General features: G+C 41.8%; 1 long non-coding RNA gene across 1 annotated transcript in view; it reads right to left on the bottom strand.

The window, feature by feature from the left end:
- LOC102776059 (uncharacterized) overlaps positions 1-27,385 on the bottom strand; it is a 45,309-nt gene extending 17,924 nt beyond the window's left edge. The window contains exon 1 of the long non-coding RNA XR_015717038.1: positions 27,259-27,385. This is a non-coding gene — a long non-coding RNA (uncharacterized LOC102776059). The remainder of the gene's footprint in view (positions 1-27,258) is intronic.
- Positions 27,386-27,396: the final 11 nt, after the last annotated feature.

The following is a 27,396-nucleotide window of genomic DNA, read 5'->3' as shown; positions in this document are numbered from 1 at the left end:
CTAAAATCGCCCCTGGTCACAATTATCTCTAAGGCCACATATCTTTTGGTTTCTTTCAAGACTTCATACAATGTATCCTTTCCCCCCAATTTCATTTTGTTGCTGACCACCCAGTGGGGAGTAGCAGGGATACCCTAACCCTGGTACTCCTCTTGGACAAAGCTTTAAATATTTTCTGTGATTACCAATAAATCTTCAATCTACTCCAACCAGCCCTAAATATATGGTGTTCATTACCAATAGCAACAGTCATCTCTTTTCCTTGAGAGTGCAGTACTTTCTAACTACCTCTTGCATTGGCCATTGTTAATTTGGAGATGTATTTGTCGGCCATTCTGATTAATTTTCCCAGTCTATTGGATATGGGCTCAAAATGTGGTCATAAATATTTTGTACTTGTAAATTAGGATTTGTATGTGTAAAAATAATTTGTGTGTGCCTAAAAAGGATTTGTATGTGTAAAAAAAGATTTGTATGTGTAAAAAAGATTTGTGTGTGAGTAAAAAAGATTTGTGTGTGGACTTAGCCAAGAAAAAACCCTGTACGAATTTTGACCCTATTTTTCTTCTTTTTATCCGATTGGTCAATGTCATGTCAATCACAAATGTAACAATCCAATCAGAGAACAGATGGGTTTGGCTGTCGGAGGGGTGCTTTTTTGAACTGCAGGTCCTTGAAGGGAATAAATGCCCTTTTACATGCCATAGATGAATGCCATCAGAAAAACTGATGTTATCAATTTCAATGTCAGAGAGTGACAGGCCATAAGAAAGTACGAGATCCAAGGTATGACCGCGTTCACAAGTTCGGCCTTTGACTGACTGAACAAGATTAAAAGAGTCTATGAGATTTGAAAAATCAGCAGAGGATTTCAACAACAGCAAACATGAATATTGAAATCCCCTATGATCAAAAAACACTGTCGTACTTTGGTAAAATTCCTGCCAAGAATTCAGAAAAGTCTTGTATAAAGTTCTTATTACATTTAGGAGGTCTATACACCAGCGCAAATAGCACTGGTGTGGGCAGGTATGGGCAGTTCAAAGCTGCCAAAAGTGTCAGCTGTTAATTGCTGACAGTTAAAGCAGTTTTTATAAACGGTGGCTAATCCTCCGCCTCGACTGGTTGTTTGGGGCAAATTGAGGTAGTTGCAGTCTGGGAGGACAAGTTCACAAAATGGGCTCAACTCACCCAAGTTCAGCCAAGTTTCAGTCACCAGGAGAAAATCCAAGTTATGAGTAGTGAAAAAGTCATTTAAAATAAAGGTTTTATTGGCTAGTGACCTAGCGTTAACCAGGGTCAGTTTAGCTAGCACAGGGTTCCCTGCCAGCTGAGATGATCGACATAGGGGGCGAAGGTTTTGATAATCCACTCCACCTCTGCGAAAACGTGGGGACGGATGCTGTAGGTGCTGGATATTATGATCACCAGTATGATCCAACGACAAGCCGATGCAAGGGAATGCCAGGAAACAAATCGCTTGTTGTCCAGGGCAAGGTTCTTGAGTAGAGTATGAGGATCAGTCATCGGGTTTTTAGCTGTGTATATCGCAACACAGTTTTTGAGTTTGACCAGTATTCCAGCCCGTTTCCCTCACCTCCTGTGGCACTTCTTCTTGAGGGGAAGGCTAGGTGGATAACGGCGGCTAAACAATGGTACGGTTTCTACCACAGGTGGGACACGGAAATCTGCACATCCAGGGGGCCTTCGATACTGCTCCTCAACAGTGGTTCGGATATTTAATAACAATTCGAGGTCATAGACCAAGAGTGAAGAGGCATTGTTAAAGAAAACGGATGCCGCCAGGGCTAGTAGAAGCAACACGGAGAACAGCTGACGGCAAGCCGCACACACAGGTGCCATCTTTCAAAAAAGTCAGTGTTTCTTTTTCTTGGAGAAAGCCGAGTATTTTAGGGTACTTATGACCAACACAGGCAGGCAGATATAAGGGAAATTACTATTTGTGTTTGTGGCTCATTGATTTCTGTCCATTTGTTTCCAAATGGTTGATAGTAAACTGCAATATAGAGAGAATGCAGATAGGAACAATAATGCAAACACACAAAAAAGTACAGGATAAGCAAAATTGTGCTACCTGCCATTTTAAATCAATACAAAACTGCAACCCACGCACTTGACTGCAACCCACGCACCAAAACAGAATCACCTGATAAAACAAGTGTCACATTTGCACAATGCTGCACAGGCTAGTGGCGACAGCCGCTACTTGTATGTGCTTGCTCTCTCATGCTCAATTGGTTGCATGAGACACTGATACACAGCGATCCGCCCTAATGGACTGTACTCTGCCGGGAGTCCTAATTCACAGAGAAAATGATCACCTGGCGGCGCCCAGCTCTGAGCAAAGGGGAATGAATGAACAGATGTATAAGGGGAGTGGGGTAGCGTGTTAACACACACACACACATCCGCTACTATCACCAGCCACAGCTGCAGCTCTGATCGTCCCCAGCTCTCAACATGCTCAGCTCCCCCGGCTCTTCTTTACCACCCCCCAATCCTCTGACTCCATCCTCTCTCGCCTTCTTCACTGCCTCTCTCCCACTCATTGCTCCCCCAATTTCTCCGTCTGAGTGCTTTGCACCGCTCAGCTCTCTCTGCTCTTTTCCCTTCCTCAGAATAATGCACCACTTGGCACTCTGGTTTTCCCTTCGTACTGTTTTCAGTTTCTAATTCCCTCTCCTTCTCTCATCTCACACTCTATCTTTCTCTCTCCTCTGTCTGTCTTTTTGTCTCTGCCTCCCCTCTTCTGTCTCTCCTTCTCTCTCTCCCTCTGTCCTCGAGTGGCCAGGAGAATGATTATGCGAAGCAAGACTCAGATCCATCAATGTGTCAACGGCTTGTTCCCCAAGTCCCCTCTGACGGCCCACACCCCCCCTCTGGCCCTTCTCCAGCCCACCGACTGCCATTGCATTAGCAAGGTGGAAAACAGTGGCGAGACAAGGCATGCTTTCACTGACGATGGGGATAATTGAAACTCGTTTTGATTTAACTTTGTTCTTATTGGTATATTGGCCTGATTGAAATAAAGAAAAGAACAGAGGGAGTATATGTGAAACTGACTGATCACATGACCTTGCCACTGAGACAGTTATATATTTGTGTGAAACAAAGGACAAGTCAATGCTATTCTCAGCCTAAGAAAGAAGTCCATGAAGACACAAAAAAGGGAGTCTGGCCCAAAGCCATAGACCCCCTACTTTTCTTCCTGTGTCTTCAGTGAGAATTTACTCTCACCTTACTCTGCCCTCAACTGGTCAAACCATGTTTCTTGTGTGTGTGTAGAGGGAAAGAGGGAGGGAGATTCCCTTTATCTCTGCTTTGAGTGATGGCACAGTCAAAGCTCAAAGCTCAGCAGTGCAGAAACATCATGAACACTCATTGTCTCTAGACACACACACACACACACACACACACACACACAGTACCATTCAATGGTTGGTTTTTATTGAAAAATAAAATGGGATGATTTTGTCAGCGTTACATGATACAAGTATATATTTAGATGTGTTCATCGATTTGCAGCTGACACACTACACTAGGACTGTCTGTAGCCCATAATTCAACCTGTGCCACGGAGATTGGCCAAATCCTTCTGCCACTAAATCATAGAAGAGAGGACAGAAACAGACTTATGAATGATTTCTGAATAGTTTATTTCAGCTTCTTTCATCTGCGTGATACACTCTTTACTTACTCAAAAGGGACGTCACCTGGGTGAAATTGAAGTGTTTTGTGCAAAGAGAGGAGGGTGTTAGGAAGAGTGAGGGGAAGCAATGTTTTATACATATTTTCAAGGTTGTATCCGCTTAATTGAGGAATTACATAATACTTTTTTTCTTTAAAAAGGTGCAGTACTGGTATGTATAAAAATTATTTGCCATAACCTTTAAACCTTGGCCAAGAATACAAGACTTAAAAAAAGACATCATTATTGAAAACTAAAATAACGAGCATTGAAAATGTAAATTTGGTGTGCACATGTGAAGCCAGACAATTGTTAATCTTATCTGCAGGAGTGAAATAATTCTCATGGTGTTATAACAAGAAGACTGTTTGACATAAGACTAGCCATGCTAAATGCTTGCATAGTTGGGATCTTATCTCCTTGAATCATGCTTCATCCTTCCTAAATGATCCCACACGTTAAATTTTGTGTCCACTAAATGTAATTAATTTCTAAAGGCCACTTGTATCATTTAATTGTATGTATGTATGATTTATTTTTCCTGTAACCAACTAACCAACTGAAACATTTTAACTAAAATGTATTCAAAGTTCATGTAAAATATTGAAAAATTCAGGAGAATCAGGTCAGGATATTTTCCACTGTATTTTTAGTTTTCTACACATTTTCTCAGACATACCAAACAGAAGGAAATAGCCCGCATCACACACGTTTTATTTGCTAACTTTTGGGAACTACACTGAAACATGTAAACATCTAATCATATCATCAATGATGATGATCTAAACCTAAGCTATCGCGATATGTAACTATTTAACGAAAAAACGTGTTTTCCAAAGTCTTTGCAGTCAGGAGACAAAAAAGTCATCATTATAACTGGAATACTTCAAAGTTGGATGGATTTACCAAAAAAATAATCTTTTTTAACTTATCTCCAAGACATAGGCAAATACACTGCTTCTCATGTAGTGCTTTTCTACTCTTTCTGAGCATTCAATGTGCTTTACCCAACTTGTCTCACTCACACACTTTTTTCACTATTGCGTAAAGTAAGTGCTTTCTATCTAATGTTCTCACTTGAATAGATGCATCGGAAAGCAACTTGGGGTTAGTACCTTGCCCAAAGATATTTGGCAAGCAGACCATAGCAGACGGGGATCAAACCACTAACCTTCCAATTAGTAGGTGACCTGCTCTACCTCCACCTAAACATAAGGTTACAGTTTTTGGTTAGAGTTTGGGTTGTCATCAACTTTTGCATGACTGCAGATGCTGTGCATATTTACTGACTTTTGGGACTACAAGGTAAATGACCATGTAATTTCTGACAAAGACTTGCACACCTGCATGCACAAGGTTGACAGATAAAATCATCACCCCACGCACTTCTCTTGGTCTATTTTCTTTTTGGTCTTTTTTGGATCTGTAATCATTCTTGACTCCTATATTCTAAGCTATTGCAATTTGCTGTTGCAGTTGCCTCCATGAAGAGATTAAGCTTATTAACATTTAACTTCAAAGCACCAACAGTCTGTAGAGTCCATTCACAGCTCACCAAGCCCATACGCTAATGGCAAATTCATTGACTTTTTATAGTAGGTTCATCGAAGCGGCCCATAAACATAAAACTGATATGGGAGCAGATGGATGGCATTTTTGTATGTTATATAGACATAAAGCCGTGTACCACAAAGACAATTGGCAGTACTTACAAAGAATAGAAAGAAAAGAAATATGAAATTTTGGGGGTTGTTTTAGTTCTAAATAATGTTTTTCGATTTGATTATAGAGATGATGTTTAAGCCTCCCAAGGCGTTCTGCCTTGGAGACTGTTCTTTTCCTGTGTTGAAATCCATATTTTTGGAGGGTTTTAAATAAAAGTAAGTCATTTTACGCAAATTTTAATACTTAGTTGTAACATTATTCAATATATGTAGTTTCACCACTCCATACAAATGAGATACTGCAGTTTAATATTTTGACAATGCATTTGTAAAAATAAATGAATTGCTGGAGCTGTGTTTTTATAAGGTTATTATGAGTTTGAAAATTGAAAATTGAAGACTAATTTGTACTTGTAAGTAATGAATTAGCTCTACAATCTCAATATACTCCAAAGCCGACAACAAATAGAGAGGACATTTTATTTGCAAGAGCTGTTATATGGATTGAAAGACTGATGTAATAAGTGGACAGGGACCTATGAGGTGAACGGTGTAATCTACTGGTGGAGTGCTTGACAGTAGGGCTGCCACGATTAGTCGACTAGTCACAATTACGTCGACTATTAAAATTGTCGATGACTATTTTAATAGTTGAGGCGTCGTTTGAAGCTTTGTAAGATCCCAAAAGACACAGGGATAAGTATTAGGATTTAAGAATGTAATAGCGGACTGAAACAGAAGATGGCAGCACTGTATATATAAGGATGCCAGCTGCCGTTAAACCTCGAAGAAGAAGAAGCAGTGTCCAGTATCGTAGCTGTGTCAAAATTCAGCAATCGCATCCTCCTGTGCCCGCATTAGTAGGCCAATTACATTACAGCGACATGACCAAGACTGTCCAAATTCGAAGACTCCGACAAATGCGGCCGACAATTGCGCCCTTCATTTCCCCAGATTTGAAGGATGGGTCGGGTGTATACTTCGTGGCCCAACCTATCCCAGAATTCATAGCGCGGCCCTGCTCAGTTTCCAACAATGGCGGCAGCTAGTTAGTTTTAATATTACTCTTATTATTCTTTCTGGGTCACAAAATAAACGTTTAACATATTTTCAGGTGAGAATGTAGCTGTGTAAACTTCAAATATCTACTCAGTTTATCAAGACACCACATATTTTCAAAAGCGCTCCGACGTTTTCGGAGACGTCTGTTACCCACCAGCTCGATAGCTAGCCGGGTTCAAGGCTCACTAGAGCCGGTGAGAACACCAGACTCCTTGCAAATCGTTTTCAAACCCACCGCCGTCTTTCACTACTCAGGTTAAACATGATGTATATGCCACTTAGATAACTTAAAAATGTTATTGTTTGGCTTTTTCAGTATTTTATTTGTTCCTGAGTAAATCGGTTTGGCTGAGATTAAAGTTATAGTTTTTACACCGCTGAATAAATGTCAAGCAGTCAACTGATTATCAGAAGTGTGAGATGCTGGAGAATATACTCCGGTGTCCTGTTATATTTTAGATAGCAAGGAGCAGACGGCTGAGTTTATTAAACTTCACTGAAACAATCTGCACATTTCATTAAAATTTTATAAACTATCATCTTGTGTTTATTTTTAGTTAGCACATACCTTAAACACTTAAAGCTGTAAGCTAATGATAGTTATGTAAGAGCAGATGCATGCTGGTGCAATAAGCTGTATGTTTTACGTCCAATGGATGCATCATCTGATTAGTCGACTAATCGCAAAAATAATCGGTGACTAGTCGACTATTAAAATAATCGTTTGTGGCAGCCCTACTTGACAGATACATGTACATAATGAAAATAGTAAACATTCATAGAAAATACAATCAATCAAAAAATTGTTCTCTTTTTTATTTGGGCTATTTACATTTATTTTGGGCTACCAAAAACTGAAGAGTGCCTGCCCGAAGGGCTACCAGGGATTTTGAAATTTTGCGAGCCCCAACTTAAAGTAAAACTGGACTGTCACCGGCCTCAGGCTCTTCACCTTTTCAAAGACAAAGCAGTCATTTAGATAAAATATTAGATATTGTTTACCTGTAAATGCACAGAGAGAATTTAATAATGTAATTATTGTCAAGAGTGAACAAGCTCTGATAGTGTAATCTACAGCTGTGGCCAAACGCTTAGAGAATGACAAGTGTTGTTTGCTTATTTACAAAGTTTGCTGTTTCAGTGATAGTTGTATATTATATTATATCACTTCAAACAGAGGTGATCCAGTAATGCTGCACTAATGAACTAGACTAACTATTCACTTTAGCTAAAGTTATTAAGTTAGCTAAAGAGTTGGGATGCTGTGCAAGACATAAATAAAGGTTTGGACAATGTTTTGCATGCTTCCCTACTGTAGGGGTCTCTGCAAGCATACAGGGCTCTGACAGGGTACAAGATGACAACTTTGGAATTCTACTAGAAACAGTCGATCATCAACTGCTCACACTGCACAGCAAATACAATTACATCCACGCTCTTTGGTTCTGTCCACCAGTTCAGAAGTTTTGGCGTGAGATATGTGAAGACTTATCAAAGTGTCTGAAATGTAACATTCCAGCCTCCCCTTTAGTATGCTTGCTGGGCAACTTGGATGAGGTCACTGCAGAAATAAACACAGCCCACGTTGTTTTTACGGCCCTTTGCATTGTCAAGGAAATGGTCCTCATTAACTGGAAAAATAAAAATAATCTTAATTCTAACCAATATAAAAAAAATCTAATAGATCACATTAGTCTTGATACAGCCTCTGCCATCACATTTAATCAATCCCTTTGGGCTCCTTTGATCGTCTTCATCACCTAGTGGGGGGTCATGGTTTGGTCCTGCCTTCGCTATTGTGGTTGATATGGGGGTAGGGACGGCCTTAGGGCGTCTGGGGAGTCCCTAGGGACGTTTTCCCTGGAGGGCCTAACCCGGGGGATGTAGCCATGACCTGGTTAGGGGCTCTGGTGGCTCTTAGATGGTGTTTTCCTTGTGGCTGCGTACAGCGGAGATGGGGGAGGGTCTGTGCTGGCGGACGTTGGTTACTGGCCTGGTAGCCTGGCTGCCCCTGGGTGGGTCCGGGACGGGCATGGAGGCTTGGGGGTCTGGGGGTGCTCCGCCCCCGGTCTGGGGTGCTGGCTGGGCCTTGGGGGCTTGGGTCCTGGCTGTTGTGTCGCTGGAGCTGTGGGCGGGTGGGTGCAGGGGGGCTGAGCCCCAGTGCAGGGGACCTCTGGTGCATCGGCCCAACTAGGGGGCTCTCTAACTGGTGGGGAGGTTGTTATATCTTTGCAGGTGGTCTCCTCTCTACAGGAGCTCACTCTGCAGGTGGGGTAGAGATATAGGAGAGGTAGAGAATGAACTCAACCTGGGGGTCTATTGTGTTGTGTAGTTTGGGAGATGATTGGATGATGGGGTGGGTGCAGTTTTCTCTGGGGTGGAGTCGGGTGGGCTGCCCCGGACTCTGTGGGGCTGGGCGGGGCCGCTTGCCCCTCCCTTTCTTCCCTCCCCATCCTCAGCTGCCTCCCTATTCCCGCTCTACCACACCCACACACGCAGGGCTTGGGGTGCAGGTATGTCACCAGGGTGCAGGGGAGGCCTCAATTTTATTCTGCAACCTAGACATCCACATTACTCACACTCTCACATAACACATACATACATATAATAATAATAATAATAATAATAATAATAATAATAATAATAATAATACATTTAATTTGAGGGCGCCTTTCAGAAACCCAAGGTCACCTTACAAAAAACACAATTAATAAAAGGAACAGTAGTCATAAAATACATAAAATAAGTTAAAATTACAAAACAGAGCGTGACAACAGACAAAATCAGCATTAAGGCGAATAAGCCAGTTTAAACAGATGTGTTTTGAGCTGTGTCTTAAATACGGAGAGGGAGTCAATATTTCTTAGTGCAGGAGGAAGAGAGTTCCAGAGCCGGGAAGCAGAGCAATTGAAAGCTCTGTTCCCCATAGTAATAAGGTGTGAGGACGGAACAGTAAGATGAATAGCAGATGATGATCTGAGAGGGCGGGAAACAGTGGTGATATGGAGCAGGTCACACAAATATGAAGGAGCAGATTTATGGATACACTTGTATGTAAGAAGTAAGATTTTAAAATTTATCCTGGCTTCTATGGGCAACCAGTGAAGCTGCTGAAGAACTGGGTTAATATGAGCACTTAACGGAGTACGGGTTATGATCCAAGCTGCAGAATTTTGAAGAAGTTGGAGTTTATGAAGGGACCTTTTAGGGAGACCAAATAGGAGGGAATTACAGTAATCAATACGGGATGTAATAAGACTATGGACAAGGATGGCAGCAGCATGGGGAGTAAGGAAGGGGCAGAGTCAGTTAATATTATGTAAATGGAAGTAAGCAGACCGGGTTATGTAATTAATGGACTGGAATGAAAGAGTATTATCAAGTATGACACCCAAACTCTTAACCTGAGGGGAGGGAAGGGTGGGAGAATTTTCAATGTTAATGGAAAAACTGTGGGATTTGGTTAAGATAGATGGTGTACCAACAAGTAAAACTTCAGTTTTATTACTGTTAAGTTTGAGGAAATTGGAGGAGAACCAGGATATAATCTCAATAAGACAGTCTGAGAGGGAGGTAGGTGGGAGGGATGAATTGAGTTTAGAAGAAAGGTAGAGCTGGGTGTCATCGGCATAACAGTGAAAATTTATATTATATTTTCGGAATATATAACCAAGAGGAAGCATATAAATAATGAATAGAAGAGGCCCCAATACTGAACCCTGAGGCACACCAGCAGAAACAGGATAGAGAGTTGAAGAATGGGATTTAAGTTGGATAAAAGAATATTGTGAGAAATGGTATCAAACGCCGCACTAAGATCAAGAAGGATGAGAATGGATAGGAGACCAGAATCAGCTGCCATCAAAAGGTCATTGGTAATTCTTAACAGAGCAGTTTCTGTGCTATGATTGGGGTGGAAACCAGATTGAAATTGTTCATAGAGATTATGGTCATTGAGATGTAAATGAAGCTGGGCGGCGACAACTTTTTCAAGAATTTTTGAAATAAAGGGGAGATTTGATATAGGGCAAAGATTATCAAAGTTATTGGGGTCTGCACCAGGCCTTTTGAGAATTGGGATAACAGAAGCCGTTTTCAGTGCTTCAGGAACAATTCCAGTGTTCAGGGAGGATAATAATATTGGTTATGAGAGGTGCTAACGAGGGAAGACAGGCTTTAACTAACACAGTAGGGAGAGGGTCAAGTTGACAGGTGGATGACTTAGATTTTTTTAATGAGATTAGATACGTCAGTTATGGAGGGAAGAGTAAAGCTTGAAAATAACTGACAGGAAGACAGTGGGGGAACCAGGAAGTCTACTTCAGAGTCAGGAGCTCCTAAAGAGTTAAGTTGACGGTGAATGTTTGAGATTTTACAAGTGAAAAAAGAGATAAGAGAGTTGCAAAAATCAACAGAATACATGTGGGAGGGGAATGTGTCTGGAGGTTTTGTAATTTTACTGAACAATGAATAGAGGGACCTGGAGTTACCTTCATTAGAACTAATTAAACCAGAGTAGTAAGCAGATTTGGCTGAGGCAAATCAGTCCTTATAGAACAAAACATGATCATTGTGCATTTCTTTATGTACAGTAAGTCCGGTTTTCTTGAATAGACGTTCGAGTTGCCGTCCTTTAGCTTTAAGGCGACGCAGGTCGGAGGTAAGCCATGGAGCTGAACGGGAAAATGAGACAGTTCGATGTTTAAGGGGAGCAAATATGTTAAGAAGGTTATGAAGGTTGATATTATAATGACAAACGAGTTCATGAGGAGTTAAGGAGCAGTGGATAGATGGAAGGTCATGGACGGCAGATGAAAAAACAGCTGGGTTGATATTACTAATTTTCCTAAAAGTGATATTACGAGAGATACAGGTTTTGGAAGCGGTTATGTTTGCATCAAAAGAAATAAACATATGATCGGACTGGGGAAACAATGTGGCTTTACAATGGGTGGGGGTAATGGCAGAGCAACAGACCAAATCCAGGATATGACCTTTAGAGTGGGTAGGAAATTTTATGTACTGTAGAAGCCCAAAATTTTCCAGGCAGGAGGTAAAATCTTTGGAAAGAGGGATTTTATCATTGTCCATATGAATATTGAAGTCACCAGCAATAAACAGATTTGGAGAAAGTACAGAAAAATGGTAAATGGCCTGCCTTTGTATAGCGCTTTTCTAGTCCCTAAGGACCCCAAAGCGCTTCACACTACATTCAGTCATTCACCCATTCACACACTGGCGATGGCAAGCTACATTGTAGCCACAGCTGCCCTGGGGCGCACTGACAGAGGCGAGGCTGCCGGACACTGGCGCCACCGGGCCCTCTGACCACTACCAGTAGGCAAACATGGGGTTAGTATCTTGCCCAAGGATATTTGGCATGCTGCCAGGAGGCAGCCTGGGATCAAACCACCGACCTTCAGATTAGTGGCTGACCTGCTCTGCCACCTGAGCTACAGCCACCCACAAAAATAAGTGAGAAGAGCAGAAAATTCATTTAAAAAGTCCTTGTTTGGCTTAGGTGGCCGATAAACATTACATATGATGGTGGGGGTAGATCCAGGGAGCTGTAGTGCAGTGTATTCAAATGAATGGGAGGGAGTTGGCAGAGACAGGGAGAACTTTCCAGTGCCTCCGGTGAATTACCGCAAGACCTCCGCCCCTCCCCGAGATGCGAGGTTGACAGGTGTAAACAAACTCAGATGGAGTGGAGTCGTTGAGAGAAACAAAGTCATTAGGCTGTTGCCATGTTTCAGTCAAACAAAGAAAGTCCAACTTACGATCACAGAGGAGATCATGTACGAGATGTCCCTTACCAGTGAGAGAGCGGATGTTTAATAGACCAAACTTGATGCTGGAGTTACCATGCCTGACAGTAGGCTTAGTTGATCTAGCCAGGTGGGCCAGCACACTGTGGTCAACAGCCCGGTCAGTCTTGCGGAGAGGACGACGAGTTTTTGACCAGATGGAAAATATTGAGTTAGTGTCACTGATGTTGAACTTCCGACGAAACCCTCGGTGGATATACCTGCGGCGGGGCTGGAAGGCGATCTCCGGGTAGAAGTATAGAGCCACAGTTGGAGAGACAGCCAGGCAAAAACGGAGCCGCAAAAGATCCGTAGCAGAGTACTGGAGAAGAGCTGTCGCCAGGTGATGAATGATGGATAAAAAAAACCCCAGGTGAGCATGAGCCACACCAACACCCTGTGGATCCGCATCTTAATCAGGGCCAAGTACTGAACACAAACGGAGGGACCGAACAACCAGCTGACAGCTGCAGCGCAAGCAAAAGAAGCCCACAAATATTGCGAAAACAAGTCAAAACAGGGTCGCGCCTTAGATACTTGATTTAAATTGTCGTCAGCAACTTAAAAAATATAATAAAAATAGTAATAGTAGATAATAATAACTGGTGAGCAGCGGCAGCCAAGCGAGCCAGTGTTCACTCGACCGGAAGTGAAATGTTGCATATAGGGCCTTGGGGGTGGGAACGTTTTACAGCATCCAGAGGATGGTCGGTGTATTCCAACCCACCTCTGGCGCTGGTGCCCTACCCTCAATTTTAAATGCATATAGACACTAAGGGTTTTCGGGAGGAGCCATGCTGCTCTCTGATAGGAAGCAGGAACCATGCTCTCCTGTGTTTTAAATGCACGTTAGAACAGCACACAGCAACACTACATATGAGCAGGCGTAGGGAGGTTTGGGGTCTTCACTCACCCCGGTTCTGTTAGCTGTCAGGGCTGGGGGGCTGGGAGGTGCTGGCCGTCAGATTGGGGTCTGGGATGCGGGGCCTCCCTGCTACTGCAGATAAGGAGGTGGTCCGCTTGCCTCCATCCCAGAGAGAAGGGTTACATCTCCTGGGTCTAGGTGCGGCTTGCCCCTCTGGGGGCGGGGGTACCTGGACCTGGGATATAGAGTGTGTTTGGGGAGCATGACTGTCTGTGCAGTGTCTATTTGTGTCTGTCTACACGTTGGGTGAGTGCCGAGTATTTGGTTGTGTATATGGGGGTGGGAATGCACGTTTGTGTCCGCGTGCGCCTGTTTGTCTGTGTCTATATGTCAGGTTGGGTCTTAGACTCAACCTCTCTGGGTACATCTCAGGCCCTCCAAAGGCCTATCTCCCCTCACCACACTCCCTGCCGGTGGCTGATGCCCTCAGACGTTGGTGTGCTGGTAGTTCTTGTCGACTGGGGCTGGGCGCTCATGTATGTACCGGCTCACTCCTGGTGGCCGATTGGCGGGGCCTGGCGCCTGTGGCCCGGCTGGGCCCCTTCCGGGGGGTGGGGTGCCCTCAGGCCTCTGGGCCTGAAGCTCGGTCCTCTCTGGCACAGCTGGCTGCCGGCAGAGCCCGCGGGCACGTCACTGCAACCCCCTCTGGCCTCTGCTCCGTAGCTGCTGGGTGACCTCTCGTTTGGGGCTCTACTCAGCTCTTCCCAGGAGGGTGGCACTGTTCCCCCCCTTTTGGTGGTCCTCCTCGGGTCCTTGTACTCTGAGGCTGGGGCCTCTGGATGTCTGGGGCCTGGATCTCCTCCATACCTGCTTCATGCCCTGGGGGACGGGGCTATGGCTCCCTACACTCCCTAGCAGATCGTTACACGGAGAAACCTTTGGAATACAAGCATGCTGATCCACACAGGTGTGCACACAGGTGTACACATGGGTGTTCACAGACGTGGACTACACCTTTCTTGGCTGCTGCCTCAAAGCACATTGTGCGCTGTCTATCTTGCGTGCTGCACAATAGCGTTTAATATTTAGTATCTACTGTTATCTACTGCTAGCTAGTTTATTGTGATGGTGCTGTATTTATTATGTTGCTCTTTTTTTGTTTGCTTTCTCTTCTGTTTTTTTTTCTCCATACAGGTGATCCAGGTGTTTTGTTTGTTTTTCTTTCTTTCTTCCCCCCTTTCTCACCGTCTCTTCTCCCCTCTGTTTTTCTTTCTCTCCCTCTCTTTCTTTCATTCTTTCTCCCTGTCCTATCCCCCAGTCATGTCTGTCGCGTTTGTAGCAACCAAAAATAAAATAAATATATAGTTATAATAAAGGTCAATCAAATGGACCAATAAGGCCATGATGATCCAGGTAAAATAAATCCGCTTGGCATCTTTCTTGGCCTTAAGACAACAATTGTGATGGCTAACGATCCAAACGGGACACAAAAAAAAAAGAAAAAAAAAAAAAGAAAGAAACAGTCGATCATATTTGTTTGTCAAAGCTGAATCCAAGGCAAAATACACTAAATTGGCGTTTTTAGCCAACAGCTAAAATAAGCATAAAAGTTACCGCACGGCTATCATTTGTTAACATGACGCTTGTTCTTATACATGTAATACATTTATTACCAACCTGAGAGTTTATCTGCTGGTCATTCGACATGACAAATGACTTGACCTCAAGACGCTGTAGATTCCCGTCAGTAACACTTTCGGTCCACTAGTAAAACGTAGTTCTATTAATCTGCGCTCGATTACTCTTGAACCGGAACCGGATGTAAGTCCCAAAAAACTGAATTTTGGAACTGAAATTGAATTGTAGAACTGAAACTGAATGGTGAGAAGTGAATCTGAACTTATTCGAGAGATAAACTTTTAAAGGATAAAATATGGTTTCAAAGCAAATAAATTCATTTTCAAAATATAAAATTCAATTTCAATTTAGTGATGATCATTTTCAAACCAATAAATTGAATTTCAAATTAGGCTAATTCATATTCAGTTTTTGAAAGCATTATTCAAGTTACAATTCAGATTCAATCCGAGCAATTCAAATTCAAATTTAACTCATTCAAATTCAGTTGCTGATGGCACAGATTTCTGCCCATAATTAAGTATTCTCTGGAGCAAACCTGAAGCTGCGAGTGCTTGGTCCAAGCCGTGCGTTTTGGCACTTTTAACTTCTTTTATGAAAGCTTGATGCGGGCCCCCTAGCCTTCTGTTAGAACGGTAGGTCATAGAAAATGTACCACTTGAGTTCTGGCTGTTTGGCAGATATTTAAAGTTATTTGCACCCTTGTAGTTGGGAAACATTGCGTTCCTGTGAGAAATGTGTAGTGGATTCCACCGCCACTGACCAACATTTATTAGGGTGTGACGCGAACTTGTGGACAGGTAACGAAAGCAATACAGTTGGAGGGATACTCCTGCTGCGTTTTACTGTCCCGCGTAAGTCATCTCCTGCTTTCATTTACAGAGTACTGAGCTGCTGCTTTGCCAAGTGAATTTCTGGCTGCGGGCAAAGGACCCAACACATCAGTGTATTTTAATTTGTTTTAACCTGGTGTAATTCGACAGATTGTGACGGCTGTGGCTGTCGAATTTGTTTGCTTCTTGTTTTATTTTTCTGTATCAGTAGGCACCGCAGATGATGTTTGTCTTTTAGTGTTTTGCCTTTTTATCTATCTATAGTGAAGGCGCTGCGTGGAAAACAAATCCTTTTTTGTCTTGCCGCTTCTTGCATGCCCCGCGGTGAGCCTGAGTGAAGATGGCACTGAAGATTTGCCTTTTATATAGTGTTTTGCCCAGTTGGGGTTCAGTGTGAGTTGCTGTCCCTTTTAACGTGTGTGATATGTTGATTTCTTTTTAACAGGTTCCCCGCAGCGCTTATTCTGTCTCACGGGCAATCATACAATTTTATCGTTTTTACCATATTTACCGTAATTAAAAGTAAAGCTTTTAATTGTTTTTAGTGCCGCTGTTACACATTTACTTTTATTTTGTATTAAAATTAAACCCATTTTAACTGACTGTGTGCTTACGGCTCGGTCCTATTTTAAATAGGTACCTACCACAGAGAGTAATGATAAACAATATATATACGCGTGTCTTTTCCTTAATAGTTTCGTCACGTTTACTGTTTAAGGACAGCGCTAGCAAGCACTCTGCTCTTAACCAAAAAAAAAAAAGAAATCCCCCAAAAACAGCCCTTTCTTGTTGGTGGAAAAATGCACCATGTCGAGAGAGAGAGAGACAGCCAGCCAGCAGAAAAAGAGAGCGAGCGAGTTTTGAGATGTGAGAGATTTGTGACGTTTAGCGTGTTTGGAGTGTGTAGTTAATGTGTTGTCTTGTGTAGTTAGTGTGTAGTGTTGTGGATAGTTTTGTGTTGTGTGTCAGAACAATGAGGTGACTGCTGTCTCCAGGTAGAAAACAGGAGTGATACACCTGCTGCTCTCAGACCTGCAGGTATCAGGCTGTGATGTTCTCCTTTATAGTGGACAGAAATTTTTGGAGTGGCACAAATAATTTGTGTGACATCTTATTGAATGCAAAACACCTGATTGTTATGTAAATAGTTTGAAATTGTTATTTTAAAAATGGGGTAAAAGGTAAATGGCCGCAAATAACTTTGTTGTTTGCAAAACTTGTGCATAGGATTTTAAAATTGACAATTTATATTTGCATTTAAAGTTATGAAATATCATTCATTAAACATGTTTATGGTTGTTATAAAAGACTTGCATCCTCTTTAGCTTGCTTCATATAGTGAATCATATAAGGCTTATATGATTTTTTCATAAAAGTGACCACTTTCTCATTACTTTCATATATTGTTTTAGGAAGTATCCAAAACATACAAGTTTCATTTATATAATTTTTCAAAGGATCTTATATCTGTTTTCACTCTTGTATGCTTTTCATACAAGTTTCACTGAAGACAGATACAAACTTTATAAGAGTTATATATATCTTTTCCATATGGGAGAGTGCGCTGGTTACGAGCTGAGAACGAGCTCGCAAAGAGCATGTACATTTTTTGCCACCTGCACGTTGCTGAGCTGTAGGAGAAACACACAAATGAATTGGGAGGCGCAGAATGATGCAACAAAAAACAGTAAGTAGGGTGTACAGCGTACACTACAGTCCAAGGGCGTAGATTTGGTTTTGGCATTGCAAACGCTGTTGTGACAGTGATGTACACTGTTTTGATGGTATATATGCATCAATCTATCAATCGTTTGTTGTAAGATTCAGATAATTATTTTTTAAAAGCTAGACATTTTAAATAAGAATAAGAAAGAAAAGTATTTCTTTGTGCCCACCTCTTCCTGTTAATGCCCTACCTGGCCCCCCTGGCAAAACTTTGCTAGATCCGCACCTGCACAGTTACCAGCTGTCAGCTACCTAAAAAAGGATCCTGGGGTTATCCGTCTCTCAGAAACAGTAAGGACATCTCCTGGTTTCATCTTCATGTTTCCCTCTCACCAGATAACCAAACCGATATCATGACCAGCAGCTTTTTTGCAGCTGTGGCTCCAGCAAACATCAGCTGATAGTAGAAATTAATATTAAATAAATTCTAACAACAGCTGATCAAGCTTAAACGTGCTGCTGTTGTTTAACGCGACATTGGCTGGTTCCCTCTTTCTGGCGCAAAGTGGGCGATAAACAAACAAGAGAGCCGATCAGCTGATCATTGATCAGTTTTCATGATTGAAGTAGAAACGGGAGAGGGAGGGGGGAGAATGAAAGAAGAAGAGGCAGCTGTGCAGCAAACACAGAATAACTCCAGCTTTGTGCCTTTTTCATTGTAGCTGAATTACGGGACAAACTGTTCCTTTTCACCTCAATAAGAAACGCGTAATATTTTCTCTGAATACCAGATGGGACGGTCTGCAACTCTAATAACTTATGAACAAAATAAAGTTCAACATCATTAACTTCATAGCACCCACCCAGCTGTATAGAAACTCCGTCATGCTAGCTAGTACGCAGTACGGAAAAAGTCAGCATAACGAAAATAAACTCCACCTAAACTAGACCCAGATAGACTGCAGGTCATAACTTCTTACCTGAAGTTCAGTTCACCTGACACTCGGACCTGCAGCTGCCTTGGGTCTCTTTTCCTTCTGCGTCCCCTTTCCCTCATCCACCTGCTGGCCTCCACCACTTGCTAATGTTACAGAATCTGTGTGAAGCTCCACGATAGCCACCACACGAAGTAACGAGTAACGACCCTATCTAAATCCCAGTAACGACTAACGTGTTCCTGATTTTGGCATAATAACTAGTTACCGTGCTCGTTACCACAATAATAATGTAGTTACTGTAACGCGTTACTTAATAACGCGTTAGTCCCAACACTGCTTATGACCATAGTGATATAGTATGATTCCATATTAGATTCTTGATGAATGTGGGTTGTTGTTATTTAGCCTGGTTTTATGTGCTCCTTTTTAACTTTGAGCACCCGTCCCTTCAAACATCTCTGCACGGCCCTGTCATTTCCATACTTTGGTCTTCCACAATAACTGCAATGCTATGTCCCATCAGTCAGAGGTTTGATCCTGGGACCTACACACAATGTCACCAGCTATGCACTGCTGCTGATGGATGACATCCAGAAGCAAGTTGTGGCCATGATAAATCAGCATGAGAAACATTCAGTGGTTTATGTGGATACAGAGGAACTGCAGACTTACGTCGGGATGTTCATCTGAAGTACTTTCAAAAGACTATGTCATTTAAAGGCAAAAAAGCCATTTGTGGGAAGGTGGCATGTTTTTCATTAGTATGAAAAAAAAAAGAATCTGACACTGTAGAGAAAAATAATGCACAAAAATCAGTGTGGCTGCAATCACTAACCCATCTCAGCTTCTAATAAAAATAAGCTATGTAAACAAACTGAACTTTAAAGGGTTAAAATAAAATGAATTATAATTATTTTTTTATGTATATTTCAGGCTGAAGTAGTTTTAAAAGATAATATTTTAGAAAGCAAATAGTATATAGTCATATTTTTACAGCAGGTTGCATTTTTTTGTCCCTAAGGTTTTTAAAGATCATTAAAAAAAAACTCAAATGCCATAGTGTTAAGGTCATCACCAACAAAGAACAACACCTCACAGAGAGGGTTAAGATAAAAAAAAAAAAAAGTCATCTGACTGGTCTCCAAAGGGACACAAACCACAAAGGCAGAAATAAGAGTGTAGCATAAGTGCAGCGATATCCCTGAAGGTATATTAAGGTAGTTGTTTGTAGAGAGTAATAGCTAAAATTGTCTTTTGGCAGCCATTGTTCTCTGTTAACTTGGTTTTACCAAAATGTAACTTCACCAATAAATTTTGAAGGCCCAGCATGAAAAAAGTCTGATATTATGAACAGATAGTTGAAGGAGTGTCTTTGAGTGGACACTCCAGTTACAATAGGAGCCCATTTGCTGATGCTGCACCTCATAGCATTGAGTATTAATTAGTTAGTGGCCTAAACAGTCATTGGCTTGAAAGCTAAAGGGACAGCTCCTTTGAAGGGGTATTTTTTTACTTCAATAAATGATTTTAATTTATTTTGAACTTTAAAATGCACAAGGTCACTGGCTGTTCTACTGTGGCAGCAAAAGACAATATGGGCTGGATCCATTAATCTATGTTGTATTTTATTTGCATTTTGCAACTTTACCGATTGAATTGCTCATTGACCTCTGAGAGCATCTGCTTCCTCTGGCTCTGGCTCCTCAGTGTGGACACTGTGGACTGTGAGCTAATTGTTGTTTATGGGCAGTGGCCCCCTACCTATGGTTTAGTCCCCCTGCTTGGGACAAATGGCTCCATTCAGTCCACCACAATTAGCGTTAGAGCCAAATTGAAAGTCAAAGTCTTTTCATTAGATTGAAAACCTTCCCCGTGGTGAAGTATTATCCAAAGTCAGGAATTTAACTTTCCTCTCTAGTTGTACTAATTAAAAATACAATCACACATCGTACTCCGTTATCCCTCCTTCTTTCTTTCTTTTTCTTTTTTTGCCTTCTGGCTGTCTCTTTTCACATTTCCCTTTTTTCAGTTCTGTCTCTAGCTTGGATCAGAGAGTTCTCTCTCCCAGATTAAAAAGTGTCTGCAGGATCTGTGCACTGTATCCATTGCTTCTCCCCCACCATCAGGTAATGCAGAAAAAGCATTCATCTCCTCGGCCATTCCACATGCCAGCTAAAGTAATAGTCCCCTGGGAACTTTAACAGTATCACAAAGAGAGGAGGAGGGAGAGGAAATAAGGATACCCCCCACCCAAAAAAAAAAAAAAAATCAAGGAAATATTTAGGTGTTTTGTCTTGGTGGTTGCAGTTTGTCTCTGATGGGACAGCCCCATCACAGACAGGAGTTTGAAGGAGCTTATTGTTTTTTTTGTCCTACAACACAACCTTATTATTCTGCTGGCTCACCAAGCCAAATCAGATGAGTGTACAGACTCTAAAGTGCCCGTTGACACTCTGGGACTCACAAAGACGCAGATCAGCACACGCACACATGCAGCACTGCAGGTATGGCTGGTAAGTGGCCGGCATAGAAAGATATGCTTGAATACACACACATTTAAGCATAAATTAAAAGCACACACAACAGGCAAACTCTTCACGCAGTGAGCACGCATGACTGTGCATTCAGAAATTAACAGTGTAATCTAATTCAACACATGCTGACCCAATCACAAAGACAAATACTTTACAGGAAAGAAGCACTGCTACAAGAAAACCCCCTACATATGAAGAGATTTTATAATATAGTCATCAGTTTTTGCTCAGATACATCATTCTTTAAAAAGAGAAATTAAAGCTACAAGATTCGATTGTTTTTTCAAATACAAAACTGAATATACAGGGTGGGCCATTTATATGGATACACCGTAATAACATGGGAATGATTGGTGATTAAAGTCCTGTTTGTGGCACATTAGTATATGTGAGGGGGCAAACTCCTCAAGATGGGTGGTGACCATGGTAGCCCTTTAGAAGTCGGCCATCTTGGATACAACTTTTGTTTTTTCAATAGGAAGAGGGCCATGTGACACATCAAACTTATTGGTAATGTCACAAGAAAAACAATAGTGTGCTTGGTTTCAATGTAACTTTATTCTTTTGTGAGTTATTTACAAGTTTCTGACCACTTATAAAATGTGTTCAATGTGCTGCCCATTGTCTTGGATTGTCAATGCAACCCTCTTTCCCACTCTTCAGACACTTATAGCAACACCGCAGGAGAAATGCCAGCACATGCATCCAGTATCCGTCGTTTCAGGTGCTGCACATCTCGTATCTTCACACCATAGCCAATTGCCTTCAGATGACCCCAAAGATAAAAGTCTAAGGGGGTCAGATCGGGAGACCATGGGGGCCATTCAACTGGCCCACGACGACCAATCCACTTTCCAGGAAACTGTTCATCTAGAAATGCTCGGACCTGGCACCCATAATGTGATGGTGCACCATCTTGCTGGAAAAACTCAGGGAACGTGCCAGCTTCAGTGCATAAAGAGGGAAACACATCATCATGTAGCAATTTCAAATATCCAGCAGCCTTGAGGTTTCCATTGATGAAGAATGGACCCACTATCGTTGTACCCCATATACCACACCAAACCATCACTTTTGTTGTTCCAACAGTCTTGGAGGAATCCATCCAATGTGGCTTAGTGTCAGACCAGACTAAAAGTTTGCCTCATCACTGAACAAAATCTTCTGCGTGAACTGAGGGTCCTGTTCCAATTTTTGTTTTGCCCATTCTGCAAATTCTGGGCGCCGATCTGGGTCATCCTCGTTGAGATGCTGCAGTAGCTGGAGTTTGTAAGGGTGCCATTTGTGAGTAGCTAATATCGACTAATGCCACTCTCCAGTGACATGCGGCGAGTGCTACGCTGTGGCTCTTGCTGAATGAAGCTAGGACAGCCACTGATGTTTCTTCATTAGTGACAGTTTTCTTGCTTCCACATTTTGGCAAATCCAACACTGAACCAGTTCCACGAAAGCAAGCAGTTTGCTAACTGTAGCATGGGAGATGGGTGGTCTCGTAGAGTGTCTTGCATTGAAATCTGCTGCAATGACCCGGTTACTGCGTTCACCAGATATCAACACAATTTCGATCCGCTCCTCACGTGTTAACCTCTTCAACATGTCAATGGTTGTGAACAAAGAGAAACTTGTAAATAACTCATGAAAGAATAAAGTTACGTTGAAACCAAGCACACCACTGTTTTTCTTGTGACATTACCAATAAGTTTGATGTGTCACATGGCCCTCTTCCCATTGAAAAAACAAATGTTGTATCCAAGATGGCCGACTTCTAAATGGCCATCATGGTCACCACCCATCTTGAGGAGTTTGCCCCCTCACATATACTAATGTGCCACAAACAGGACTTTAATATCACCAACCACTCCTATGTTATTATGGTGTATCCATATAAATGGCCCACCCTGTAGATTTGTGAATACGATATGGTGTGTATTTGTTTTTTGACATAGTTATCACAGGAAAGCTTCAGAAGGCCACCAGCTGTATTAGCTGTACTTACACAAGTTCTATTTTAATTCTTGGACTATTAGACTATTAGAGCAGCTTTGCATAATCACACTTCAAAATAATAAATGTATCCCTTTTATGTTTGCCTTTATCTGAGGTTTGAAAACAGCAGTTTATTTATTTACATTTCAGGCCACCCTCCCTTTGAGTTGGCTTTCTTCTGATTGGCTGTGTGTGTGTGAACAGCAGGTGGATGGGCTTCTGTGCTCACAGCTGGAGCTGTGTCCCTGAGATGATCATAAGTGTTGTGTTGAGGTCCAAGTGTGCCTGCACAGCACAGCACACTGGGAAGTTTTTTTGGGCTCATCAACATAATCTGTGCATAACAACCCACTTGAATTTTACTCCCTGTCACTTCATCCTCTTTCCCAGAGTAAACTTAAAGACTAAGAAGTCAATTTTAACACACAGAAAAAGCTTCAGTGTGTGTCACACATGTGTGAGGGTAAATACAGCAGGGCAATATAAAAATAGCTGTGCTGAAAGTGGTGCAGCACTGCCCAAGGAGATGACCTTGAGGCACATGAGCTGGGGTTAAATTACCAAAGTTAAATAGCCAAAGACGTGACATTTAAAAAGTGGTAATATTTTCAAAAATGGATACTTTTCTAATCCAGAGATAAGAGAGGCACTCTCTCTTCTTGCAGATGGCAAGATGTCCTGAGAGTTTAATAGGGCTGTAAATGTTTCATAAATTACAACCTTCTATACTAACGGGTCTCACATATTATGGCGTTATTTTTGTGCCACTGTTCTGAGCGCACGTAAAAATAATTTGCAGGTGCAAGTGTTGCATTTTGAGGAGAAATTTATTTCACAATATTTCACAATACAATATATTTTATACCGGGCAGTGGCCAGTCCAGCTATGCCCAATGGCCAGTCCAGCTATGCGGTCAGCTGGTGGGTAACAGGCATCTCCAAAAACGTTAGAGCACTTTTGCAAATATGTAATGTCTTGATAAATCGAGCAGATATTTGAAGTTTACACAGCACCATTCTCGCATGAAAATATCTTGAAAGTTTATTTTGTGACCCAGAAAGAGTAATATTTCAAACTCTGCCACTCTGTGTTCCTCCGCCACTGCCTCGTTTGAGTTTTGGACGAAATGGATTCTGGGATATTGCATTTCGTCATTTCGAGCTGATTGGAGACCAAAACAGCCAATCAGATTTTTTTGCATCCAAGTCTGTGATTGGCTGGTTTTGTGGCACAAATATAACAGTGTAGAGGAAGAGTTGAATGCGCATGGGCAGAAATGTTGAGAGTGCAAGCAACACATTGCGAGCGAGCGCAAATGCAAAAACTGAGCGAGAGGAGCTGCTATTGTGTGTGTGTGTGTGTGTGTGTGTGTGTGTGTGGATAATAGCAAACACTGAAATACATTTTTTGCACGCAGCAATGAATTTTGTTCACTCAAATTTAGCTTTTCTTTGCTCAAAATAAATTTCTCCCCAAAATGCAACACTTGCACCTGCAATTTTTTTTTACGTGCGCTCAGAATAGTGGCACAAAAATAACGCCATAACATATTAGTTGTGAGTTGTGTGTAATGTTGGTCTTGTCATGAACTGGCTGTGTGGAGGCAGATGAGGACCCAAACGCAAAACTCACAGAGACAGGAACTGAACTCAAAATCACTGCTTTATTGCAGGCCTTACAACGAAACAGGACTAAACTGGGAATACTAACAGAAGACCGAGGGAACAAAGAAAGACACACAGGTTCGGGGAGGAGACATTGACGACGCGACACCGAACTGAGGGAGACATGCACATAAATACACAGAGGGTTAACGAGGGAAGTAGAAGCACACGGGGAACACAGCTGACACAGATAAACATAACGAGACATGGCAGGAGTAAACCACACTGACGGGAGACTGTCAAAGTAAAACAGGAAGTACACAGAGGTGCAGACAGGAGGAGAGAGAGAGAGAGCACGGGCATAGTGGGCTGGGGAAACATGGAATGAAACACAAGGAGGGGAGACGAGGGCTCACAGTTACATAGAGGGGCACACAGGGGATAAAAGTCACAAGGGGAAATCAAATAAGGAACAAAATACAAAAATGCATGAATACTAAGACTGCTGGGCCAACATGGCCCAGGATCATGACAGGTCTTTCTCTAAAGTCTGTAGTCTCTGGTGTCTGCCCAAAGATATAAGGGTCATTAATGTAAAAACCAACAATGTCTGAAAGATGAAAAGCTGCCACTCATTTTACATATTGTAGTTCAAAGAATGTACAAATGTGCTATTATATTTTATTATATACCTATTTCTGAGGGGAAAAAAGCTTGTTTACTGATATTGGCACTACAGTCTAAAACGGATGCAGTAAAAATGTAAAAGTGTTTACAATTAGTAAAAATGTGACTCTGATGTAGTCTTAGTGTAGTTTGAATCTTCAGCATTCAGTAAGCAGTCACTGAAAAATCCTTTACTTAATGTTTTTGATGAAAGTTTAAAAAAAGAAAAACTGTTGAGAAGAAGGTGTGAAATAAAAAGACAACATAAAACTCATAAAAATTCAAAAGAGGAAAAAGATTGCAGCTAATAAAACTAATTAGAGCAGTGGGATGCCTTTGAAGGAGGCAGGGCACAAAATGACTAGTTTAAAGGTGTTATTTTCTCTTTTGCTCTGCGCTTTGTCTCATTTTTTCTAAACATTGTTAACATTCCAAATTGTGTATTTATGTGTGTGTGTGTGTGTGTGCACGCTTGTGTGCACCCGTGTCTTCAGTCTGCGATCCCAGGACAGATCATACGCACACGCACACACAAATACAGGCACAGATACACGCTTACTCCCTGGAGCTCCTGAGAAGCGGAGATTGCCTCTTTAAGGTGGAAATCAATATCCTTTCTTTCCCCATCTCTCCTCCCTTTCTCCTGTCCTCTCAATTCCCAGGCCCCCTCATTCGCTCTCTTTCTCTCTCTCCATCTTGCCATGTCTCTTGGCTGCTTCCTTCACAGATACATTTGTCTCCCGTGAGACTGTTTGTTGGATCAGAGACTCACAGAGTGAACACCTCTAACCCTGCTTGTCTATATGTGGGTCCCTTCTCTCTTAATTTTTTAGGGTCCATACAGATATAGCACCACCCCATGGTGTCGCCAAATGTGATGCAGTCCCAAGCAGGACTGGGGTTGGGTGCTGTGACTACAGCTTGGTAATTCGGGGAGGGGATGTGTGTGTGTGATAGTTGGTTTCCGGTTTGTCAGTGGAGGGCCCCGTGCATCTTTATTTGGCAGCTCTAAAAATACAGCAGGGAGATTCAGCAGGGCGGTGGTGACAAGGGGATGAATATAGGGGACCTCAGGCTTAAGAAGGTTTTTTCTATTGTGCCAGTATTAAAGCTTGTCAACTTTAAAGGGCAAGCCTATAAAGACAGTGCATGTACTGACATTAACTCTTTATGAATTACAGCCATTTTTATACATAGTCCCCTATTTTCAGAGACTCAAAAGTAATTGTCCAGTTTACAAAATTATAAATTTAGTATATTTGTTTTTTATACTTGCATGTAAGCCCTTTGTCTCCTCATAGACATTACCAAATACTGCAATTTGTCTGCTGAGATGCTCTTCAAGCTTTATTGCAAGCTTTCAGTCCAGACGTGCACCTCCCGAGAAATGTAACTCAAATATTGTGATTGGCCTTGTTCAGCACCCTTGATTCCTCCTGTGCACTTCCGGCTACTTTTTCACTGCAGTTTTTGAATTTATCATTGACAGAATAACAATCATCAATATAACTACAGGGACATTACGGAAACTGCCAGAATGGACATGAAGAACAAAGGAATGGAAACCTAAGCAAATGTTTGCCTCCAAAAAAAAATAAGGACCAGAACAAAGAGCGGGGACCCAAGAGGGAAAAAAGTCCTGGCACTGAATTTTTTTTCCAGCTGACACTGTCTGTAACCGCAGGACATGACCACGTGGTAATTAACATGTAACCATACACAAGCATAATTGTGGAAAATGACATTGACCACTAGGTTACGTCATAGGCTCTACAAAGGTTTCCCACTGGCCTAAGTCATAATTGGTGACGACCTTAACCCCAACTCTGTGCTACTTTTTAAAATTGTTCTCCGAGGTTTTGGCAGTCGTTAGATAAATAAAGAAAATTTTTAACTTTCCACATTTTTATAACATGTGGAAAGCTAAATATAACACATTTTTAAAAGTCATTTTTGAGCCTCTTCAGAAGAGTTAAGGTTGGTGTTATAAAGTCAAAGTTGAGGCTGTCACCAATTATGACTGAATAAATAAAGCTGAAAGTTTGCACTTCAATCATGTCTTGACTGTTTGGATCAAAATGCATTGTTCTATCGTACAGAGGAAAATTCATAAAAACTGAGAAACTGTCCAAATACTTACAGATTTGACTGCATTTACTTCATATATGCAAATAGTGGAGTGCAGATTTTTAGCAACAAATAGATATAACATGGAGCAAATACCAAAAAAATCCATTACAACATTATATTACCACCAATGCTGGTGGTAATGTAATGATCACTTACAGAGGAAACACTGGAGAGGGATGGTAATCTGTAAGTACAGCAGATGATGCATTCTGAGCAGAGGAAGCTGTAGGACGGTCACATGACACCGGTGAAAACAAGAGAAGATTGGTGAGTAAATCAAGCTCAGGCCACACT

This window comes from Neolamprologus brichardi, chromosome 20, assembly GCF_056152115.1.
Source record: "Neolamprologus brichardi isolate AB-2024 chromosome 20, ASM5615211v1, whole genome shotgun sequence".
In the NCBI taxonomy this organism is placed as follows: Eukaryota; Metazoa; Chordata; class Actinopteri; order Cichliformes; family Cichlidae; genus Neolamprologus; species Neolamprologus brichardi.
Note: the sequence above shows the minus strand (reverse complement) of the source record. Positions and strands in the feature narration are given on the sequence as shown.